Source organism: Chiroxiphia lanceolata, chromosome 11 (genome assembly GCF_009829145.1).
Source record: "Chiroxiphia lanceolata isolate bChiLan1 chromosome 11, bChiLan1.pri, whole genome shotgun sequence".
Classification (NCBI taxonomy): Eukaryota; Metazoa; Chordata; class Aves; order Passeriformes; family Pipridae; genus Chiroxiphia; species Chiroxiphia lanceolata.
In genome coordinates, this window is record NC_045647.1 from 19,769,260 (window position 1) to 19,791,761 (window position 22,502).

The window sequence follows — 22,502 nt, forward strand, 5'->3', positions numbered from 1 at the left end:
TGTTTCTTGTCCAGCTCTTGATTCAAATGTCATGGGGTCTGGAGGTTCACTCTGGATCTATCCACAGAAACTGGAAATTATCCCTCAAAAGAAAACAAGAGTGAGAAAGATCAGCCTGAGGTGCAGCTTTACACTGCTGAAATTGTGGGGTGTGAGATCACAGACCAGCACGGCAGTTCTTCATACAGCAAGATGACTTGGACATTTTTAGATGTGCCCAGGGAGTACCTACAGACACTTTTATCCCCTTGGGCAGGTCCTTCTCCTTCCTCTGCCTTCCTCTTGCACATCCACAGCTTGAATTCTGGAAACAGGCATATTCAGGATTTGGTGATGGAAATTTGGTGAGGATGCTGTCTGTAGGCATCTGGGGGTTGGGTTATGGCAGCCTCTGAAGTGCTGCCAGGAGCATCTCCCTGCTGAGGACGGACACTGCCACACCCTCTGCAGCCAGGGGAAGGTCCTGGAAGGGTCTGTGTACACAGCAGGGAAGGGAAAATGTAGGGACCCAGGTTAAGTGAGTGAGGATTGGTACAGCCAACTGCAGTGCAGCTGGACCAGTGGACAGCAGCTGAAGGTGGGATCCCTGTGACTTTCAAAGGAAACAAGCTTTCAGAGAAGAGAGAACGGACAGTAGCCCTGTCCTAGTGACTATGAAGAAAACTAACTGTATCCCAAGTGAAACCAGCACACCTGTCCCCAGGGTGTGTGACATCCCTGCTGTCCCCATCCCACTGCGGTCCCAGCGCGAGGGAGCGGAGCTGCTCCAAGTGCTGTGGCTTTTGGAGGACAAGTTACAAAATTAAAAATTTCTTAGGGGTCTGTTGTTTGTAGCAAGCCAGTGTTACAGGTAGTTTGGTAGGCTGTGGATCTTGAACAGCCAGTGTTACTGTAGGAGTATTTGCAGTAACGTTGCTGTTGGAAAGAGAAATGGAATGACAGGGTCGTGGTGAGGCTGCAGTCGGTTTTTAGAGGTTTTACCTGATGGCTGATTTCTTGATATGTTTGCGCTTATTTTTGAAAGTTAATTCCTAGAATTTCAGAGGGCAAAAGGGATGTGTTTCACCAAGCAGTAACACACTGGTGTGTGTTACAGTGCTGCATTATGGGGGAAATGAGCCAGCGCAGCTGAACCTGGCTTCTGCTCCTCAGGTCTTGGGTTTAGCACAGCTTTTGGTGTCCCTTCTCCTGGGGGTCTCTTCCGGGAAGGTGACCTGTCTGCTCGGCCACTGGTGGAGTGGCATTCCTGGTAGAGATGCCTTTTGTCTTTGAATCCTTGGGGCAGCAAAGAAAGGCTGGAGTGAAATCAAATTCCCAGTGCTGCCTGTGGCTGTGGTGGGCTGGTGGCTGCCAGGGCTCACCCAGACTGGTCTTCCTCAGGAGCTGGCTGTGTTGGTCTGTGGGGTCTCATCCATGTGTGTGATGTGTTCTATTGAACCACGAGACCTTGGCCTGTGGGGCCTCAAGGAATTGAGCAGTGAAGTATTGCTGGTTTTTGGGTTTCTGACCTTCAGCTTTGGGAAACAGTTTTGTTGCTGGCACACACTGGTCCTAGGTAGGCCACATAACAGTGTGATGCTGGCAAAGACCGGGGTTGTGCAATAGCTGTAGGTTGCTGTGATCTAGAAACTTCATTTATTTCAGTTTGATTCATTTCCTTTTTTCCTAGATGGGTGATATTTCATTTATACAACGACAACAGTTTTTTTTTTTACTGAGGAACAAAAGGCACATGCTGTTAGCAGACACTTCCCTAAAGCAGTTTGACCTGTGATGGGGAGAAGGTGTCCTATGAGTGAAAACACGTGCAGGATGGATCACAGCGCTTCTCTGTGGAGGAAAGTTTATACTGAGTTTGTACAAGGCTGCTCTGACTGTGGCTTTTCCACAGTCTGCAGCCTGGAGCTCTTCATGGAGCTGTGGTCAACCGCTGAGGTGACACGTTGTGTGAGGAAGAAGTGCTAAGGCACATGGAATTTTGTTGATTATACAAGAATGCAAGGGTTATTTTCCTCGAGACAATTCCCTTTCCTGCCCCCTTCTGCACTGGGCAGAATGCAGCCCGTGGTTTCCAAAATGTATGTGAAAATGAGTCCATTCCTGGGATTTTTTGTTTACTGTGGCACTTGACTCTCAGTGCGTGTGAGAGAATGCACTTCATCACTCCATCCCTCGGTTGTGTGCAGCAGATAAATAAGGATTTATTTTGATCAACCCAGCACTAATTCCATAGAGAAGTTTTGCGGTGTGTGTGGTGATAGAGATAGTTTGTAGGGATCTGGAGAGTTGCTTGTGCAGCCTGGTATGAGCTGGGAGCCAGAGGGAGGAAGGGTAAAGGGCAGTTTTATGCGTGAATCCACTTTGTGGTGTATGGCCACTAACCCAGCACAGCGTTTTCATCCAGGCAAGCCCCAGGACCAGGACTCAGCTTGCAAGTGCCCTTTACTCTGTAGAGCTCTCAGTGACCTCAGGGGGAAATCCTCGGTGTCCACCCGCTTGTTTTTCAGATCTCAGCCATCAGGAAGTTTAGGAGGAATTGTTCTACTGACAGAGGCTTTTGTTAGGAGTGTCCTGTGAGGAGACAGGTCTGAGGGCATCGAGCCTGTAAGGTGAGTGTCAGGCTGGTCCATGAGTGCACTGGCAACAACCCCCAAAGCCACGTACTCCTGGGCATGGAGCTGCTGTTTTCCTTAGGACAGGGCAGATAGGGTTTGGGGCTGAAAGAAGATGTGCTTTAAGGTTCCTTCCAACTCAAACTGTGCTGTGATTCCACTCTATAACTGTCATTGGAAACAACTGCCCTTACATTAAATGGCCCGTCCTCAGTGAGGCCTGGGCTCCCCTTCCCTACTCACAAGAGAAACACTCTTCAGATTCCAGGGCAAAATGCTTCAAGCATATTCACTCTCACAAGAATATTTTCTCGAGTGTATTCCCAAGAATATTTTCTTGAGTGTCTTCCCAAGAATATTTTCTTGAGTGTCTTCCCATGCTTCCATTCTGCCTTGGGAGACAAGTTGTTTCTGCTCAAACCCAGCGTGTGCAGCAGGATGTAGTTCAAAGTCTTGCATGGCAAAGGTCTGTGCTCTCTGCTGACTGTAGGTCACAATGAGTGATCTGAAAACGTGAAACATGAGAAGACTGAAAACTGAAACATGAGAGGAGCTTTACGAGTCCCTACAAATATCCACAGTATTTACTTTTGGCGGTCTTGCATCTAGTCTTCAGCTGGGGTTGAGGTCTATTGTGTTAAGAGCTGTTGGGGATTAGAAGTCTCTCCTCAGCAGTGCTCATCATCTGTAAGACAGAATCAAACCAAAAGGTTTTAATGTCTTTTTATGACAATGATTAGGCATGTTAATGCAGATCTCCTGAGTACCTGGATATTTATTGCAGACAAGACCATGTTTCTCTTCCATAGTGTTCTTTTTCTTCTTTTTACTTACTTAAAAGGTACTTTTTTCCTTACTTGTTCCTGTCATGTTGCTGTTCCTGAAGTTATTGCATCTCTCTTGACTACTAGAAGGGTCTGGAGCACAAGCCTGATTAGGAGCCTCTGATGGAGCTGGGGGGGCTCAGCCTGGGGAAAAGGAGGCTCAGGGGGGACCTTCTCATTCTCTACAACTTTCTGACAGAAGGGGGAAGCCATGGGGGAGTGGTGTCAGGCTCTGCTCCCAGGGAACAAGGGACAGGATGAGAGGAAATGGCCTCAAGTTGCGGCAGGGGAGGCTTAGGTTGGATACTGGGAAAATTCTTTCATGGAAAGAGTTGTCCAGCCCTGGCACAGCTGCCCAGGGCAATGGTGGAGTCACCATCCCTGGAGGGATTTAAAAGATGTGTAGATGTGGCACCTGGGGACATGGGTTAGTGGTGGCCTTGGCAGTGCTGGGGAATGGTTGGACTTGGTGATCTTCAGAGTCTTTTCCAACCTAAATGATTCTGTGATTCTACTGGGCCAAGAGTCCTGTGTGGGTCACTCGATGGAGGGGATGCTGTGTTGGTCACAGAGTGCCACCAGCATGAGCTGTGGGGAAGGGACCCTGCAGCCGGGTATCGCCGTGCAAGGGGAGCCCGGAGATGTGCTCCACTCATGATGGTTTGTGTCTGAATTCTTCTGCAGAGAGCAAAAGGTGTCTGTTCAGGTGTATCTACCTCAAGCTGAGTAGCAGAAGAGCAGAGGTGCTGTCCTGCCAAGCAGGCCGGGTGTCGTGGCTGGTGTGTTTGGCGGTTGTGGGTGGCACCTGCACGTCAGTTGAAGATGAAACAGAAACTGTATGTAAAGAACAGAAGGTGACCAGCGAAAGGAGCAGAGCAGAGGAGGAAAGCAACACAGACAAAACACGTGCAGAGCAGTTCACTCGTCACACCTGCAGACTGCTGGATTGCCCTGAGAGCAGGAGCTCTGTTGTCCCAGCAGTGGCCTGGGCTGGGGTGCAGTGGGTGCTGGGCAAAGCCTGCACAGTGGTGTGGTCTGCTTTGTCATCTTCCCCTGCTCCCAGGCTGGGATGAGCCCTTCTTGGCTCCCTGAAGCTGCAGTGTGGCCACTCAGACTGGAAAAAGTTTTTACATGTGGCCAGATTCTTTTGTGGACCAGTGCTGCTTCTTTCAGTGGGGTTACACAAGGAATAAACTAAAACTAAGAGAATGATTTTGTGAGGAGGGTTATTTTTGTGGTATTTGTTTCATGGACTTCTTGACATTTTGGGTTTAATTCAAACTTTGGCAATTTTCTCCTTGAGTTTGGTTTTGTTCCTGCTTTTTACCACTGCCTCTTTCTCTGGTTCCCTTCTTCTTGGCTTATTTCCCATCTGCTTTTGGGAAACCCAGTAATGAGGAGGGGAAGAAGCTGGAGTATTCAGCCTGGAAAAGCGAAGGCTTCAGGGAGACCTTAAAGCCCCTTCCAGAGCCTAAAGGGGCTCCAAGAGAGCTGAAGAGGGACTTTGGAAAAGAGTTGAAGTGACAGGACAAGGGGGAATGGCTTCCTACTGCCAGAGGGCAGGGTTAAATGGGATATTGGGAAGGAATTCTTGGCTGTGAAGGTGGGGAGGCCCTGGCACAGGTTGCCCAGAGAAGCTGCGGCTGCCCCATCCCTGGAAATGTCCAAAGACAGGTTGGACAGGGCTTGGAGCAACCTGGGCTAGTGGAAGGTGTCCCTGCCCATGGCAGGGGGTGGAACTGGATGGGCTTAAAGATCCCTTCCAACCCAAACCAATATGGGAGCCTGGTGTGGCTGAGAGCAGGATCTGACTCTGATTACCCAGGTGTCACGGGAGGGTGATGAGGTTTGGGTGCAGATGGGAATATGTTACTGTGCAGTAAATGGCATGAGCCATTCTCCCCGTGGTGGCAGTGGTGATATCTCTTCAAGGTGTTGCTTCTGATGTCATCCAGATGACAGGCATTGCAGTCAGCTGGGATTGTGTGACTGAGTGTTGGGGTCAGTCTCTAAGTCTTTAATTATTTTAAATTATGTGACAGAGAGATTGAATAGAATTTTAAGTTGACATAAAATAATTAGAGGGAAAAAAGTACCATCTGACACTTTTCACCCACCCTTGTTCTTGTGAGAGTATCGTCTGTCAGCAGTAGGGATTGGGAGATCTGGGCTTCACTTCTGAAGCAAGGTGTACGTCCTTGCTCTGTACATTCCCTCAGTGAGAAGAGATTGTTGGAAAATATAATTCCTTTCAAACTAAGCAGTAATTCTCCTTCGAATTATATCTTAATATAAAAGAGAACATCTTGGGCAGTCTCTGATTTAGACACACTGCCTTTTAAATCTGTCCTAATTATAGTGCTCGTCGCTTAACATTCATTTAATGAAGATCCTCATTTATATGGACAAGGTTGGCAAATAGGAATTAATGCCATTAAAACCCATGAGTCTCCCAAAGGAAACAAATCAAAAGCTCTATGAAGGAAATGAAACCTTGCTATTTATAACAAGGCAAAGCACAGAATCACCAGCCATACATTTGTGTAGCTGGCTCAGGGCCCTGCAGTGGATCTGGTTTGGAAAGGACCAGTGCCACGGTGCAGGGACCTGCCCAAGGGCACCGCTCCGGCCGGAGCACAGCTTCCTTTGAGGACCTTCCACTCCAAGGGTCCAGTCTTGTAGGTGGACCTTGGCATTTTTCTTGGTCTTGGTTTCTGGATCAAGACCAGACCTCCTCTCATCAGCCTCAGAAATAATCACAATGGTTCATCAAGGCCCAAAGATACAGATGGAAGGAAGACATCGCGCTTGTCTCGATGGATCTGCAAAAGTGGGGTTGATGCACATCTCTGCTTCTGTCATTTCACTGTATGCTGATATAGAATGGCCTGGTTTTAAGAAACTCTGTCAGATTGTTTCCATAGGTGTTGATTTCAACAGGCACGGGAGGTGGATGGTTCTCTGGCTCCTTAAGAACCTTGGTCATGCTGAGCAATGTTTCACTGGTGTTACAGAAATTCAAGTGATGGCAGTGAGAGTGAGGTACAAGCCTAAGAGCCCTAAGGGACCCCTGTGACCCTCACAAATATCCCCTTACAGAAGGCTCCAAGTCTCTGGTGACCCAAGGACCCGAAGGAATGGCTGGAGCTGTGTCAGGGCAGGCTCAGGTTGGATCTCAGCAAAAGGTTCTTCCCCCAGAGGCTGGTTGGGCACTGCCCAGGCTCCCCAGGGCAGTGGGCACAGCCCCAAGGCTGCCAGAGCTCCAGGAGGGTTTGGACAACGCTCTGAGGGACAGGGTGGGATTGCTGGGATGTGTGTGCAGCAATGTTGTTGGACTGGATGATCCTTGGGGGTCCTTTCCAGCTCAGGATATTCTGTGACTGTATGTTGTGTCAGCAGCTCAGCCAGTACCTGTTGGGGTGAGTGTGACCAGTCCTGTCCTGAGATGGGTCACAGTGTTCAATGTCTGTCAGTACACGTGTGATCTCAGACTTGGAGGTTCCTCTCAGTCTCTGAGCATCTCCCAGATAAAATCAATAATAATTCCCTGATGGATACATGGAGTCTATTCACGGTCAAGACCGTGGTTGTGTGAAAATGTTCTTTGTGTCTGACTGTGTAGGTTTATGCATATACAGATGTGTCTGTGTCTCCAGTGGGGAAGAGATAGTGACTTTACTTTGTATTTTGTTTAAAATTCTGAGAGGATAGGGGATAAATTTGACAAGTTCCACTATTCATGTCAAGTTCGTAGAGTTTTATTCTGGAAACTAAAATGTCTTGTAGTGAATTTAAAATGAAACAATCAAAATAAAATATAAAAGAAAATGAAATAATAAAATAAAGTACAGTGCAATAATTAAAATAAAATACAATACAATAGAATAAAATAAAGTGATACAATTTAATCAGAAGCTAAACTTAAGGAAAAATTTCATGAATATTGCAATGAGAAAAGGGACTGTAGATAGAACTTCCCCTGAAACCCAGATAAAAGGTATTTGACACAGAATAGAACACCCAGGTGTGAGAAGACATGGGATAGATTTGTGTGCATTTGAAAAACAACCTTAGGATTCATGACATTCGTTCATCTTGGCTCAAAATGGGTGTTTGTCCCTTTTATATTTCCTTTTCCATATTTAGGTTTCTTCCTATTAACAGGACATAAGCAGATCCAAATTGAGCTCCCATATGCATGGAAGAGGATGGGCTGCAAGAGCAGGAATTGGCTCAAATGATTACAATTCCTGTGTGAATTTACCTTCTGGTGAGGCATTGTAAGTTCCCATGGTTTTGGTCCCTGGAATGTGCTGTTCCTGGGATAGTGTGGCAGTGCTGCAGCCTCTTGTAGACAGTGCACCACAGGAAAGGACATCTCACATTCTTCCTACACATCCCTGCCTCTGTTCCTGCTTCAGGAAGGGGGCAGTGAGGATGTTTCAGAGTTTATTTATGTTAATACTTTGTCTTCTACACGGCATCCTGTCTCTTTGGGGCTATTTTCATCTTGTAAATTAACATGTTTTGCTTAAAGCATGGGTGAGAGCCAGATCACATCTCTGCTCCTCGCCTGACCTACTTATGGTGTCTTCAGAAAGCAGAATTGGGTCTCCCTGACTCTTTGCTCCCTCATGGAGGGCAGAGCCAAGGACCTGCCTGGGTATCCAACAGCAGGGGATGGAGCTGAGACTGTGACCCAGTTCACTGCCACCCGCTCCTAACAGCAAAGCCAGGGGCACTGGAGAAGTGACCTGAATCCAGATGGAGCTGGGGCTTCAGAGTCATAGAACCACAGAATTGTTAAGTTTGGAGAAGACCTCTAAGGGTTTGGAAAAGACCCCTAAGTCAGCAGGGGCTGCAGAGGGAAATGATTCATCAGCAAACACACCTGAGCAAAGGCCACCCCTGTTTCCTTGGTGAATTTCTTACCTTTTGTGAGGGAAGATATTGAAAACTAAAGCAGCAATCAGTGACCTGTAGCATGTTGAAGTGAGCATGGACACCCATATGACAGGACATCAAGCTTTTCATGCTGCTCATCATAAAGAGTGTTGTTTCCCTGGATTGGCACCCCAGTGTTTATGTATTGCTGCCTGCAATGTAGGGAACAGCCATCTTTGAGCAACTTGTTTTCATGGTAAAATGGAATCCAAGAATCACGGTATGGTTTGGGTTAGAAGAGACCTGGAAGACCAGGTTGTTCCAAGCTGCATCCAACCTGGCCTTGGACACTTCCAGGGATGGGGCAGCCGCAGCTTCCCTGGGCAACCTGTGCCAGGGCGTTGTGTTCTTGGGTGCTATAGGGAAGGAACTGGGTTTAGGCTTTGGAAATCTAGAAATTTACCTGTGTCCCATGAGCACAGGCTTTTTTGAGCATGGTCCCTCAGGAGTGGCTTCAGTACAACTAGGCTGAAGCATAGATAAGCCCACCAGCAGCAGTTTTTGGTTGGTCAGCTGGAGTAGCCCTGGTGTCACCGCCGCCCACAGCCCCATGCAGGCACTCAGGGCTCCAGGTTGGTTTGGTACCCACTTGTGATGGAGTTGTACTCTCCATTATTGTCAGGGCTGCAAAAGCTGGGCTTAACCTTTGCAGATACGCAGTGGTTCTTCAAGCTCCTTACTTTCCAGAGTAACTTCTGAGACTGGTGGATTTTGAAGAGTTACATTGAACGTGTTCAACATTCAAAGTCAAATGTATCCCAATTGGTTTGGCCAGACTGTGAGAGATGAGACGTAGATCTGCATTGATTTATAAATAATAATTGTATGAATAAGTGAGAAGTTACTTGGCTATCAGATTTTTTTACCAGCTGTCCTGATGTCCCTTCAGAGTCCCTGGACACCTGACACACCCCAGTATGCCCTTGGAAAACAAAAGGCAAGATGTTTGCTCAAAGGATCCATCTTTCCTCTCAGGCCATCTGAGGACTTAGAGATCAGAAGAGCTTTAAACCCACTGAAACACCTTCTTAAGAGCAGGGTGGTGGTGGCTTTCAGGTGACACAGGGAGAAAGCTTCTTGGGAAGGAGCAGCTGGGGGTGTGTGGTCTGTCTGGAGAGAGGTTTGTATTAAATAAACAGAATGTCCAAAGGAAGCAACAGAGATGGGGAAGGGCCTTGATTTGAAGCCGTGGGAGGACACTGAGGGCACTGGGTGTGTTCAGCTGGAGCAGAGGAGACTGAGGGGAGACCTCAGTGCAGTTCCAACTGCCTGGGCAGGGGCAGAGGAGGGGCAGGGACTGAGCTCTGCTCTGGGGGACCAGGGACAGCAGCCAGGGAATGGCTGGAGCTGTGTCAGGGCAGGCTCAGGTTGGATCTCAGGCAAAGGTTCTTCCCCCAGAGGCTGGTTGGGCACTGCCCAGGCTCCCCAGGGCAGTGGGCACAGCCCCAAGGCTGCCAGAGCTCCAGGAGGGTTTGGCTGATCCTCTGGGGCACAGGGGGTGACTGTTGGGGATGGGCCTGTGCAGGGCCAGGGGCTGGACTGGATGATCCCTGTGGATCCCTTCCAACTCAGCACATTCTGGGATTCTGTGGTTCTGTGACACAAGTAGTAAACTTCTTGGGGACTACTCTAGAGCAGGAACAGCTGGGAGTATGTTATCTGTTTGGAGGGAGGTTTGTATTAAATAAACAGTCCTTGCTCTCAGGATGTGATTTGGCCACTGCTCACCATTTGTCATTGCTCCTTAGGGGAGCAGAATCCCAGCTCTGGGCTTGCCCAAGGCCAGCAGAGCTGGTTCTGGCTCCCAGGGCAGTGCCAGGGCTGGGCTCCTGTGCTCTCCAGGCCCTGCCTGTGCTGCAGCTGCAGAAGCTCCAGGTGCAGCTTTACCAAAGAGATCCACAGGCTGTGGTTTCCCCCCTTCTCCCACCCATGCTCTGTGGTGCAGCAACAGCCACCTGACTGTTCCCCCTCCCCAGGAGCCCAGACCTGAGGGCAGGTTCACCCCTGGATGCGACACTGCCCCGACACGGTGGGTCTGGTGGGGGAGGCTGTGTGGCCTGGGCAGTTTGTTCTGTAACAAACAGGGACAAGGTGCATGGCACATGTGAACAGACCCCAGAGAGTCATTTGGGTCCAGCCTCTGCAGCGAAGCATTAGTTGAAGCTGTTGTCTTGACATCCAGTATCTGCACAGGTCAGGAGGACCTGCAGGTGGCTTCAGCTACAGCATGGAGACACTCTGCAGGTCATAAAGTGTGTGTATATCATGATTACACAAGTCTTAACTCCAAGGTGTAGGCAAATGTCTTATAGATAGATGGCCTTTAAAGGTCCCATCCAACCTAAACTATTCTGTGATTCTGTGATTCTCTAATTCAGATTGTGGAAAACCTCTAGTTTACAAGCTAAAAATACCTTTTCTGGGGGTGGTCTCAAACATAAATCTAAAATGTGTGTTTTCTGTGAGTTTCCCTGACACTAAACGCCTCGTGTAACGATTTGTGGTTCCTAAGCATGGTGGAGGTTTAAATGCAAACCAGGAAAACAGAATTCTTACACAAGCTGATGTTTGTAAAATGCGCTCTCAGCTCTTTCTGGAGGTTCTGTCGACACCTGGGTGAGAGAGGTGATGTTGGCTCTTGCATTGAGGAAGAACTTGGCATGAAAAGGAGAGACTGCAAGGCCAGAGGGAGGTGTGGATGGCAGGTTGGCTTGTGTTCACATCCCAGGCAGCACTACCATAACAAAACAGTATTAGGTTCACCAGGAACACTTTGGCATGAAGCTAATACTTAAATCTGGATAGTTGTTAGGTGAGAAAATGGCTTTTCCATGTCAAGTTGTAATACCATCAAGTCATTGACACCCATCAAGCTGTAGTCAAGTAAACGGGACAGAACACTGAGAATCACTGAGTGTTCTTTGGGCAGGTCAATTGTATTCCACACTGGGGCCGTGTTAGCCCTGCTGTGACATCCAGCTTGGGTCCCTGAGGGGATATTCAGAGTTGGGTTGAGGTTCCAGCTGTTCTGTGGAGCTCCAGCTGCTCTGTTGGTGCTGTAATGGATGTGCTGATGTGGTGTAACCGCTGAGGGCTCTTTGGAATTCAAACAGCTTTGTGTTTCTCCCGCTTTTTTTTGAGATTGTCTGGCCAAAACCTGCACTGCTTCATGTCTTCTTGAGTTTCTCCAGGGGTCAGAAAAAAGTCTTCTAATTCTGCATGTTCCAGGAATCCCTGGAAATCAATGTTTGCTTTTAACAGACTTTCAATCTAAAAAAAACCCAGCCTGATGTCATAGGCTTAAATTTGCTCTATGGATGACATCAAGAAAATGTAAAGGACTCCACAGAAATACCTTTAAGTTATTACATTCCCTAAATATGATATTAACAGAGGTATAGAGATGTTTTGGTCACAGCTCATCATGACTGCAGCCCTCTTTCCCTGTGATAAATATGTGAAGATTGTGGTTCCCTGCATTGCTCTAACTGTTCTTAGGAAAGGAATACTAAATCAGTCTTGAGTTTGATATGTTATCGAGCACTTTAGTTACCTGGTATGAAAGCTGGTTCTGTGGCATCCAGGCATGCCCTGCACAGTAGAATTCCCAGCTGAGCAATGAGGGCAATTTCTCTGTCCTTTGTGCCCCAGGAACAGACCAGAAAAACTAGACCAGCACCTGGAATGTGGCTTGTACCTTAAATACATAGTTGAAGGAAAGAAAATGCAACCAAACGTGTATGGCTCAGAGACTTTGAGTGTGAGCACCACTAATGAAAATCAGACCTGGGCTTCCAAGGGGCTTCAGAGGGGCTTTTAAAAATCACCCTCCTTTCTGCAGCGTTCTTCAGTGGCTCACTTCAAGACAAAAACAACTTTTCCCGTTTTTATTTTCCCCGATATAGTTTTTTATTGCTCCTTTTGGGGTGAAAAGTTACGATTTTTTCCCCAGGGTCAAACAGTTGTGTAGCATGCAATATATTTTAGGGACTCATCTTCTTACCATCAGTTAAGGAGAATCTTCTCTGTGGTATTTTGAGTTTTGGTAGAGGCTGAAGATGACATTTCTGCACCAAAGCCACTGGAGCAGTTCAGCATTTTATACCTATGAATAACAGGAACACAACCATATAGAACCATAGAATCAGTCACAGAGTGGTTTGGGTTGGAAGGGACCTTAAAGCCCATCCATTTCCACCCCCTACCATGGGCAGGGACACCTTCCACTAGCCCAGGTTGTTCCAAACCCTGTCCAACCTGGCCTTGGGCACTCCCAGAGATGGGGCAGCCACAGCTTCTCTGGGCAACTTGTACCAGGGCCTCACCAAATTTATAGTAAATAATTTCTTCCAAATGTCTAATCTAAACCTACTCTCTTTCAGTGTGAAGCCATTCCCCCTTGTCCTGTCACTCCAGACCCTTGTAAATAGTCTCTCTCCGTCTTTCTTGTAGGCTCTGGAAGGTACTGGAAGGCCACAATTAGGTCATCCTGAAGCCTTCTCTTTTCCAACCTGAACAATCCCAATTCTCTCACCTTTACTCCCAGCAGAGCTGCTCCATCCCTCTGATCATCTTGGTGCCTCCTCTGGCCTCGCTCCAGCAGCTCCATGTCTTTCCTGTGCTGTTCCCCAGGGCTGGAGCAGCTCTGCAGGGGAGTCTCACCTGAAGGGCAGAGGGGCAGAATCCCCCCCTGCCCTGCTGCCCACGCTGGGGGATCAGCCCAGGGCACGGGGGGTTCTGGGTGCTGGGTCATGTCCAGCCTCTCACCCACCAGCACCCCCAGGTCCTTCTTGGAAGGGCTGCTTTCAATCTGTTCATCCCCCTGCCTGGAATGATAGCAGGGGTTGCCCCAACCCAGGTGCAGCACTTGCACTTGATTTGTTGAACTGCCAGGGATTCCCATGGGCCACTGGTCGAGCTTGTCCAGGTCCTTCTGGATGGCAAGATGTAAAAAGCAAGTTACTCTTTGTTTTGCTTTGTAATGTGTTGAGATGGCAGAAACCACTGAGAACAGCAGGGAGTGGGTCAGGTCTAATGCCTCCAAAAAACCAGGAAGCCTATTCCACCCCAACTGACCCACTCACAAAAAGCAGGGGAGGAGGATCATTCCTAGTGTTCAGTGTAATAGGAACAAAATTACACCTCAGGGAAATAGATCCTGTGATAATGGCCCCGGTTGCTAAATACGATTTGTTTCTGGTGTTTTTAAACTTGTTGTATGACTCAGGCATGAAGAATCTGGCTGTTGTTGATGACAGAAATCTGTAGTTCTCTCAATGCAGTTTCAGTTCCCAATGGCTGCATTCTGTTTCTGTGCTTAGTTTTATTTTAGGTTTCCTTGCAATTTGGGATGCTCCTTCTGAAAAGTGTCCAGCTCATGTTTTTAAACCTCTGCCTGTGAGTTTTGCTCTCTGGTGAGCTCAGAGCAGGTTACCACTTCCAATAGGAGTAGCAAGCCCTGTGTCCCAAGCAGCCAATCATTTCCCTGAGTGGGGAATTCTTGTTGTAGTTTGGGGCTTCACACCAGCAATGGGGCAGCTTATTCTCTTCAACACAGAGGGGCCAAGCAACTGCACTGGCCAGCAACATCCCTGCAGTCCCTTGGATGTTTGCAATTAAAAAAACATCATACAGCTGGCTTAACTGGCTGTAATGGATGTTTTCCAGTGAGGTCCTGAGTTCACTCACTTTTACTAATAGTTTTATAGAGGTCAAGTAATTCCTGTTTTCTCCCAAAGGGGAATGCTCTGCTGCATACCACAAGTTTGGAAAAAAAATCACAAAATATGGTTCAGCCAACCAGAGAGCCGAGTTTATCCAAGACAGCAGCTCATACAGTGGGCTGAAGCTCTGGGATGAAAAGGCAGGGAGAGCATCTCCTGGCTGGAATTGAACCCCACTGACATTTCTCAACCGGGCTGTAACAAGCAGAGTCACTCTTTTCCTCTTTCCAAAGGGAAAAGGCACCTGCTGTGTAACAAGCTATTAAATTCCAGCAAATTGCAAACATCAGAGCGGGCACCATCCCCACGCCCCAAAGAATTCCCAAATAATGAACATGGGAGAAGTGACCACGCATCCCACCCTGTGCCCCTGACAGCACAGCCCTCGCTCCGGGTGCTGAAAGGGGTGGTGTGACCAGGCTGTTGACATTCAAGGAAAGATGTACTGGAAGATTAAGGAGAACCTTTGAAGTCCTCCCTGAGTTCATCCCTGTTTGTACCCTTTTTCTCATTAGAGCCTGGATATGGGTCTTGGGAGAGGCTGGCTGGGGGGCTGCTCTGGGGCTGGCACTGGCCCCCAGGGGCTGGTCAGGGTTGATACCCCCCATGCTCTCCTGAACTGGGGGGCTGAATTGCACCCTATGCACCTGCTTTGCACAGCACATGGCCAGGGGGAAACTGCAGGATGGATATTGCTATGCCTGTTTGGAATCATGGAATCACAGAAACACAAATGTAAATTTTAGTTCAAAAAAGTAACTGTGAAAATGTGTGAAAAGGTTGATGTCACCAGGAAAAGATGTATTTGTAAACACCCACAGGAGAATTTGCAGGCAGACAAACTGTGTCCAAGGAGGTTTAGGATGGATATTAGGAAAAGATTCTTCACCCAGAGGGTGGTTGGGCACTGACCAGGCTCCCCAGGGCAGTGGGCACAGCCCCAAGGCTGCCAGAGCTCCAGGAGAGTTTGGACAATGCTCTCAGGGACAGGGTGGGATTGTTGGGGTGTCTGTGCAGGGCCAGGAGTTGGACTGGATGATCCTTGTGGGTCCCTTCCAGCTCAGGAGGTTGTGTGGTTCTGTGAAGCCTCTGCAGCCAGAGCTCTGTGTGGGTGGCACGACCCAGCTCTTGCACAGGGCTGAGCATCCCCAAAGCCCCGAGCGAGGGTTTGTTCATTATAAGACAGAGGCCTCAAGGCCGGGGGCAGCTGTTGGTGTTATGGAGTACAGGGGGCAACTGAGTCAAAAAGTGAGCTCATTTTCTGGGATGAAAGGCAGTCCAAGCAACCCAAAGAACAGTGAGGATTTTCCCTGCTCTGTGCTCGTGTGCTGGTGAAGCTGCCGGGCTGTTCACGGGCACTGCGCAGGTGCCGCTCGGTTTGCAAAGGAGGCCTTTCCCTCTACATTTGTGTTTCTGTGAGCATTTGGGAGGTGACATAAAATCCTGGCTGTCCAGTACAGCTTGGGTTGTCTCTCATTTGGGCCTTAATTCAGCGTGTCCCATGCAGGGGGCCCTCACCCATGTGCCCACACCAGTACACTGGTTTCATCTGCCATCCTTGGTCTTGGGTATTCTCCAGAAGAGGCGTTGACATGTGTCTCTCCATTCTCCCAAATGACTCCCAAGCTCCTGCTTTGCTTTAACCCTAACTGACAGCAGGCTTCAGCTCTCCAAAATCCCTATTTTGTGAAAACATGTGACTGCTTAGATGAGACAAATCCTTCTGCTTAGGAAAAGGCTTGTCTGTTTGCTCCGGAGGCACTGGTGAGCACACAGGGGAGCCCTGGTCAGAGTTCACCCTGTAACAGCCACCAGGAAAACATCCCAGGAGAAGTGAACCCAGGGAACAGCTCATTTCATTGCTCTCTTCCTTCTTTCCCTTCTTCTGTCTTCTCTTTAACATCTCCTGTGCCCATGGTGTTGGCTGTTGCATTTCTGGATGCCGGGATGTGAACAGAAGAAACTGCTGTCACTTAGCGTTGGCCTGGTGTCAAAAAGTGAAGCGTGAGCCTCTCCACTCTCCTGTTTTTCATGCAGTACCTACAGCTTTGTTCAGGTGGTGGGGGCTTCTGGAACTGGACAGGTGTCTTCAGTACAAATGACACCTTGTTGTTAAGGAAGAGCCTTATTGTGCAACACACGATCAATGACACACCAGGGAATGATACCAGTCGTTAAGGGATGAGGATGAGATCCAGTTAATCACTAATTATGACCTTTATTACCTATAAAAATGCAGTGATTTCTTCTGTGCTGGAGAAGGGAAGGGAAGGGAAGGGAAGGGAAGGGAAGGGAAGGGAAGGGAAGGGAAGGGAAGGGAAGGGAAGGGAAGGGAAGGGAAGGGAAGGGAAGGGAAGGGGAAAAGTGAGAAATGCATCACCACTTTCCAAGGCTTAATGCAATGCTGGTATACCAGTTTGTTTGTGGGAATAAAAGGGATTTGCAATTGGACTTATTAAAGGAGAGGGGACACATGGTTGTGTGAAATCAGAGTTGACGGGTCAATTTTAATGGTGATAAAATGTCCTGAGCTTTCAACATGCCTCTGATTAAGGGGTAAAAGTTGAAAATAGGTTTCAAATTTAATACACAGAATGTAACAACTAGTCCAGGGATGTAGTTGTGAAGGGGGGTGAGGGTGCCCCTTCCTTCCCACTGGAGGTCATAGCATTATGGAATCATTTAGGATGGAAAAGCCCTTTAAGACCATTGAGTCATTTAGGTTGTAAAAGATCATGGAGTCCAACCATTCCCCATCACTGCCAAGGCCACCACTAACCCATGTCCCCAAGTGCCACATCCCCATGTCTGTTAAATCCCTCCAGGGTTGGGGACTCCACCACTTCCCTGGGCAGCTGTGCCAGCACTTGCCCATCCTTTTGGTGAACCCTTAGTGTCTTTGCTGCTCTGCTGGGTTTTGTTGGCTTGGGCAATAAACTCAGGCTGACCTGCTAGAGGACTCCCATCATTTCCATAGGGAATAGCTGCTCTTCTTGTACAGAGCCTGCTTCTCATTGAAGGTACATTGGAACATGTCCACAACTGAAAGGAGACGACACAAAGTGCTGTTACGCCTTTGCTACACTCAGTTGCTCTTGCAGGGAGTTGTTATTGCCAGAGGAATGCTGAGCTGTGTTATCCAGCAGGTTGACTATACCTGTGCATTCCCAAAGGAAAGTATCCAACCCCAGTTTGTTTGGTCACTGTTTGGCATTTAGCACAGAGTGAAGGATGTGTCATCCTCCCCCCGGGAGCAGGCAGGTGCCAAGCATCCTGGGGAGCCCCTGTCATTCCCATCTTCTTCCAAATCCCATTGTCTGGTTGGACACCCTGTGTTTCACCTACTTGGAATGGTCCTCAGGAGCAGATAAAGCATGTGGCTTTGGTTGGTTTTAGGATTTGGAGTCTCAGCTTATTTTTCCTTCTGCTCTATTTCTGTATGCATAGATTTGATTTTCTTTCCCATTTTTGCTTGTTTATTTTATTTTTTCATGTTTTTCTATACTTGTCTTTGGTTGATAATGGAGATGACATGGTTTTGATAGAACAATTAATTAATTTTTCTCCCAAAACTACATAAAATGCCACCTCCCTGCAGATGGCAAATCAAGGGCCCCAAGAACATTCATGCCATAAAAACAGTTTAATTCATGCACCTTTTATTATTGTTGCCTGCGTAAGAAAAATCATTGTTAACTTTGTCAGAATACTGAAGCTTGAACATCTCTTCACTGCGAACACAGAAGCAATTTCATTTTAAAGTGGCAAAGGGCAGAGTTTCTAATAAAAATGTAATTTGTAGCCTCTGACTGCAAAAGCTTCTAATATGCTAATTCTCCTTTCAGTCCCTGTAACATGGGTGAGATATCAGCTTAAACAGATGCAATATCAAAGCCTTTACTTGTCATTATTATTATTATTTTTTTCCTACAACAGTGTCTGTAAAATTCAAACACATTGGTAATAATGTTTCCCTTTTATCTCGTTATCAAATTAGTTTTATACTGCCTCAACCTGAGTTAAATCACTTAACAACCATTTAAAAATCAACCATTAGATCGGTTTAAATTGTTTCAACAAGGCATTCCTGGATGTACAATAATTAACCTCTTAGGCCATCTTTGCTGAGTTTGGACAGAAGGGTTTCTTGAGCTGTGGGTGGTGGTAGTGGCTGCTGCTCCTGCATCCCACATCCTTGCCCTCCACACCAGTTTCATCCCCAGTTCCCAGCTGGCACTGCACGGCGTTAACACCGATGGGACAGCGAGTGTGGGGCTTTGCAGGATGTCTGGGAAGGGTTTTCTAGGGAAAATTTCCCCACAAAAGGGTTCTCCAGTCCTGGCACAGGCTGCTCAGGGCACTGGTGGAGTCACCATCCCTGGAGGGATTTAAAAGCCATGTCAATGTGGCACTGGGGGACATGGGTTAGTGGTGGCCTTGGCAGCACTGGGGAGTGATTGGACTCCATGATCTCTGAGGGCTTTTCCAACCTTGAGAATTCCATGACTCTATGATTCGATCCTTCACCAAGGAAAAATTTTCTCCTTCTAATTCACTTTGAGAACATGGTCCGTTCCCCAGGGACATGTTTGGTGCTGCCAGACGCCTTCCCTGTCACACGATGAAAAAGCAGCATCAGCAGATAATGCAGAGTCAGAGACATTCAGCCCTGAGTATGTTACTGGGGGACAGCTGGGCTGTGCTCACACCCCTCCGAGCACGGAATGGTGCCTGTGCTGTGCAAACAGCAGGATGAGTTTCTCCATCTCCTTCACAGACTGCGGGGTGTAAGTGTAGCTCTCCTCAGCTTGGGAGTTCCTGCAGCAGAGCAGGATCCTGCCAGGATGTCAGCACATGGGTTTGGGATGTCTGTGCTTTTGGAAATGGATTCTTGGACTCCTGGTAGAAATGAAGCAGATCAGTCTGCTCTTTTTCCTGCTCCTGCTCTTGCTCCATGTCCCCCACTCCCTGCCTGTCCCTGGCCAGCTCTGCCTCAATGTTCCTTTGCTGACCCTTGTACCTCCGGTTTCATCTCACTGGCGGATCTGAGTAATCACCCAGCAGTGCTACTGGGAGCTTCTCCCAGTTCTTCCCTTACAAAGGTAACACACCCAGGGCTCACACTGATGCTGTTGTGGGGCCACTGTGGGATCTTGCTCCTGAGCAGGCTGCTGTTGATCCTGAGCACACCACCTGGATCCTGAGCGCACTGCCTGGATCCCGAGCGCACTGCCTGGATCCTGAGTGCACTGCCTGGATCCCAAGAAGGCTGCTGGATCCCAAGCACCCTGCCTGGATTTTGAGCACACTGCCTGAATCCTGAGAACACTGCCTGGATCCCTAGCACACCACCTGGATCCCGCACTGGCTCTGATCCCATACCTCTGGACTCGTAGGGAGTCAAGTGCTTGGTTCAAGTCTTTTGGTTGTTTGTGTTTCTCTTGGGCAAATGAGGCTGAGAAAAAAAGCTGGAGAGACCAAAGCAGTGTGTTCTCATGGAAAAAACTAATAGATGCAAACCACAGAGTGCCATTTGTGCTGGAATTCGGGGGCTGAGGGGGAGGACAGCACTGTTCAGTCACTGTAGATGACTTGGTTTTTTTTAGCTAGAGAAATGCTTTGATTCTATTCTATTGGTAATTAACCACTCTGAGAAAAAACACACTAATAAATTGAGAAGGAGGCGCTTCAGAAACTGGATGTGGGTTCAACCAAGGCTGGCAGTCCCCCTTCTGTTTCTTATTCCCAGGTGGAAATGCTTAGACCAACCCAAGGGTCAGTCATGGCCCCCTGACACCCAAATCTTGCCACATAAACCCAATACAGATGGCAGGAAACCCTTGTTTCTCTCCTGGCAGGAATGGTCTTGAGGGGCTCTCTGGCAGTCTGGCTTTAACTATGGAAATCCAGTTTCCTGTGCCAATCTCCATGTGGAAGCCACCAACAGCCCTGCTGGTGGCAGTACCTGGTGAGCCAAGCTCTGCTGGTTGAGAAGAGGGGCAGAGATTGGAATGGGTGGATATTCTGGCTACAGATCCCTGCGGCAGATCAGTCAGGGGATCCCTTGGACAGTTCACACTCCCAGTTTCCTGCACATTGAGGGCAGCAGCTTCTGCCTGCAAGCAACTGTAAGTGGCCAAACCTTATTCCAAAGCTGTGCTGGAGCTGGAAAAGTTGACTGTGTGTTCTAGGGGCCCGCTGGAGTTTGAGGTCAGTTATTTTTACTTCTCTGCCTTGTTCTTGTTAGATGTTTGACTCGCTCTCAGAACAATGGCTCCCACCACACTGCAGCCATCGCCCTGTGCCACAGCTGGTCAAACCTCCTCCCATCCAGTGCCCAAGGGTCTCATCTCCTTGCTTTAGCTAAATATAGGCTTTTCAAGCCCTTGTAGAGAGCCTAATCCATACCTTTACCGAGCTTAGCAAGATGAATCCAGTGGCAAAAGCAGCTGACGCAGCTTTGTGGGTAGAGGAATCCTCTACATTCTCTTACTCTGGCTCTAATCTACCAGGGTTTGTTTAAATTTTCTACTGATTAATCTGGTATTTTTCTGCTAATTTTTCTGGTATTTCCTTCTAATCTGATATTTTTCTCTCTGTATGTACTGCACTCTGAGGACTGGGCTGTTGTGATGATGATTTTTCCTGTCTGCAAACTTCAGTTTTCCATGCTGTCTGCCCAGGGACACACAATAATTCTGTATTTTTTTCAACTAACTGTTTAATGAAAAATAGCAGCCAAATCTGCAGTTGCTTTGACACATTTCTGAAATAATGACTCCTGTTCCCAGGCTGGACTTACATTGATGAGAGAGTCTCTGGCTTTGGTTGCAGAGCTTCTCTCAGCCTGAGCTTTGTTTTGGAGGGAGCTGGCTCCCACACTGGCAGCTGCAACAGGGGGACCATACCCAACAAGGTTTCTGGCAGGATCTTATTTTGACAAAACATTTACAATGGTAATAAAAAGGCTGTGTTTCTGTATCTTAGCTAGTTTGGCCTTTCCTAGCTTGGTTGCAGCTTTGGCTCTGTTGATGCTGTTCTGTAGCAGCAGGTGTGTCTGTGGTTTGTGATGGGGACGTTACACATCCCCCTGTGCCTCGGGGTCAGCAGAGCTTTGGGAGTGAGGGGTCTCAGTGCTTTTTAACGGCTGCCCCCCTGCCCCAGGTGTGCCCGTGTTGGTTCATGTACCCCTGCACACCCTGCTGAGGGCACCAAAGAACCCTGGGCTCCACAGAGCCAGGCAGGGGGTCACAGGCATCCTGTGGAAGAGGTGGGAGCGTGCTCATGGGTTATCCCTCCTTCATCACTGCACCCTCCTGCCTGCCAGCAGCCAGAAGGTCACGGCCTCCCTGCATCTGGACCATCACCAGGTGCTGCTGGTGCGTCCACACAATACGAATTTCTCCAGTTGTTGAACTCATATTTGGACACGTTGTTGTTGTCCTGCAGAGCTTGCACAGGGTGAGAATGATTTGAGAGGTTCTGTGAAGCATGTGATAGAACCAACCCACCCTGCTGCCTGGCCTGGGGGAGAGAAGCAACCATCCTCTGCTCTGTTTCCTACAGGGCAGAAACAGCAGCTAAACACTTTGAATTTCTGCACTCATCGCCTCTTGGCACTGCTGGTGGGATGCCAGGAAGCAGAACATGGCCTTATGCATGGAGATTGCATTTCATGACCCCTGCCCAAGCCCTTTCCCTGGCAGAAGAGCTGTGTCAGTGTTCTCTGCTGGCTAAGGAGCACTGAGAGATGCTCTGTGCTCACTGCAGAGCACCAAAGGAGGCATTTCAGGTGGTAAAGTAGAGAAACCCCCGGAGAGCTCTTGGTGTGATCCAGCCTTGCTTGTATTGGGGCTTAGGGTGCTTTTGTGTGTCTTGTGGGTGCTCTTGCCTAGCTAAGCTCCCACAGAGCCATGGCACAAGAGCTGCATCTCACAGCACCCCACTGAACCCTCTTCTCTGTGCTGGAAATGTGTCTTGCAGCCTGGGCTACTCCTGACAGAGGAGCAGAGTCCTGTTTGCTCTTCCTCCATGGCAGGAACAGTGTTGTGCTGGACCCAGATTCTTTGAGGCTGCTCGGTGCTTGGACTGTGCAGCAGCTTCTTGTCCTGGGGTGTTTCAGCACTTTGCTGTTTGGTTTCATTCCTCCCAAGCACTGTGTTCCCCACTGGACGGTGCCCATGCCCTGTGCCCCCAGGCTGCAGGTGATGCTGCCTGGGTTGAGCCACCTAAAGTGATCCTGGTGGGATCCCCACACAGCCCATCCCCTTGGCAGCCAGAAGTGCTGAGCTGTGTGTCTTCTTTCCCTCCTCATCTTCCTGCATGGGAACAGAGGTGGAACCTATGGAAGTTGTGCACATGGTATCCCTTGCCAAGATCACGTCGGTACCTCGCAGCTG

The 22,502-nt window shown here is 48.5% G+C and overlaps 1 protein-coding gene and 1 long non-coding RNA gene across 2 annotated transcripts in view; one reads left to right on the top strand and one right to left on the bottom strand.

Annotated features, from left to right (window-relative positions):
- The window catches only part of PHF2 (PHD finger protein 2), an 82,409-nt gene that overhangs the window by 18,734 nt on the left and 41,173 nt on the right, over window positions 1–22,502 (top strand).
- Window positions 3,150–4,342, bottom strand: LOC116792282. Its single transcript, XR_004359052.1, has 2 exons — window positions 4,153–4,342; window positions 3,150–3,297 (listed from the first exon to the last, which is right to left on the bottom strand). It is a non-coding gene; the product is annotated as an uncharacterized LOC116792282 (long non-coding RNA).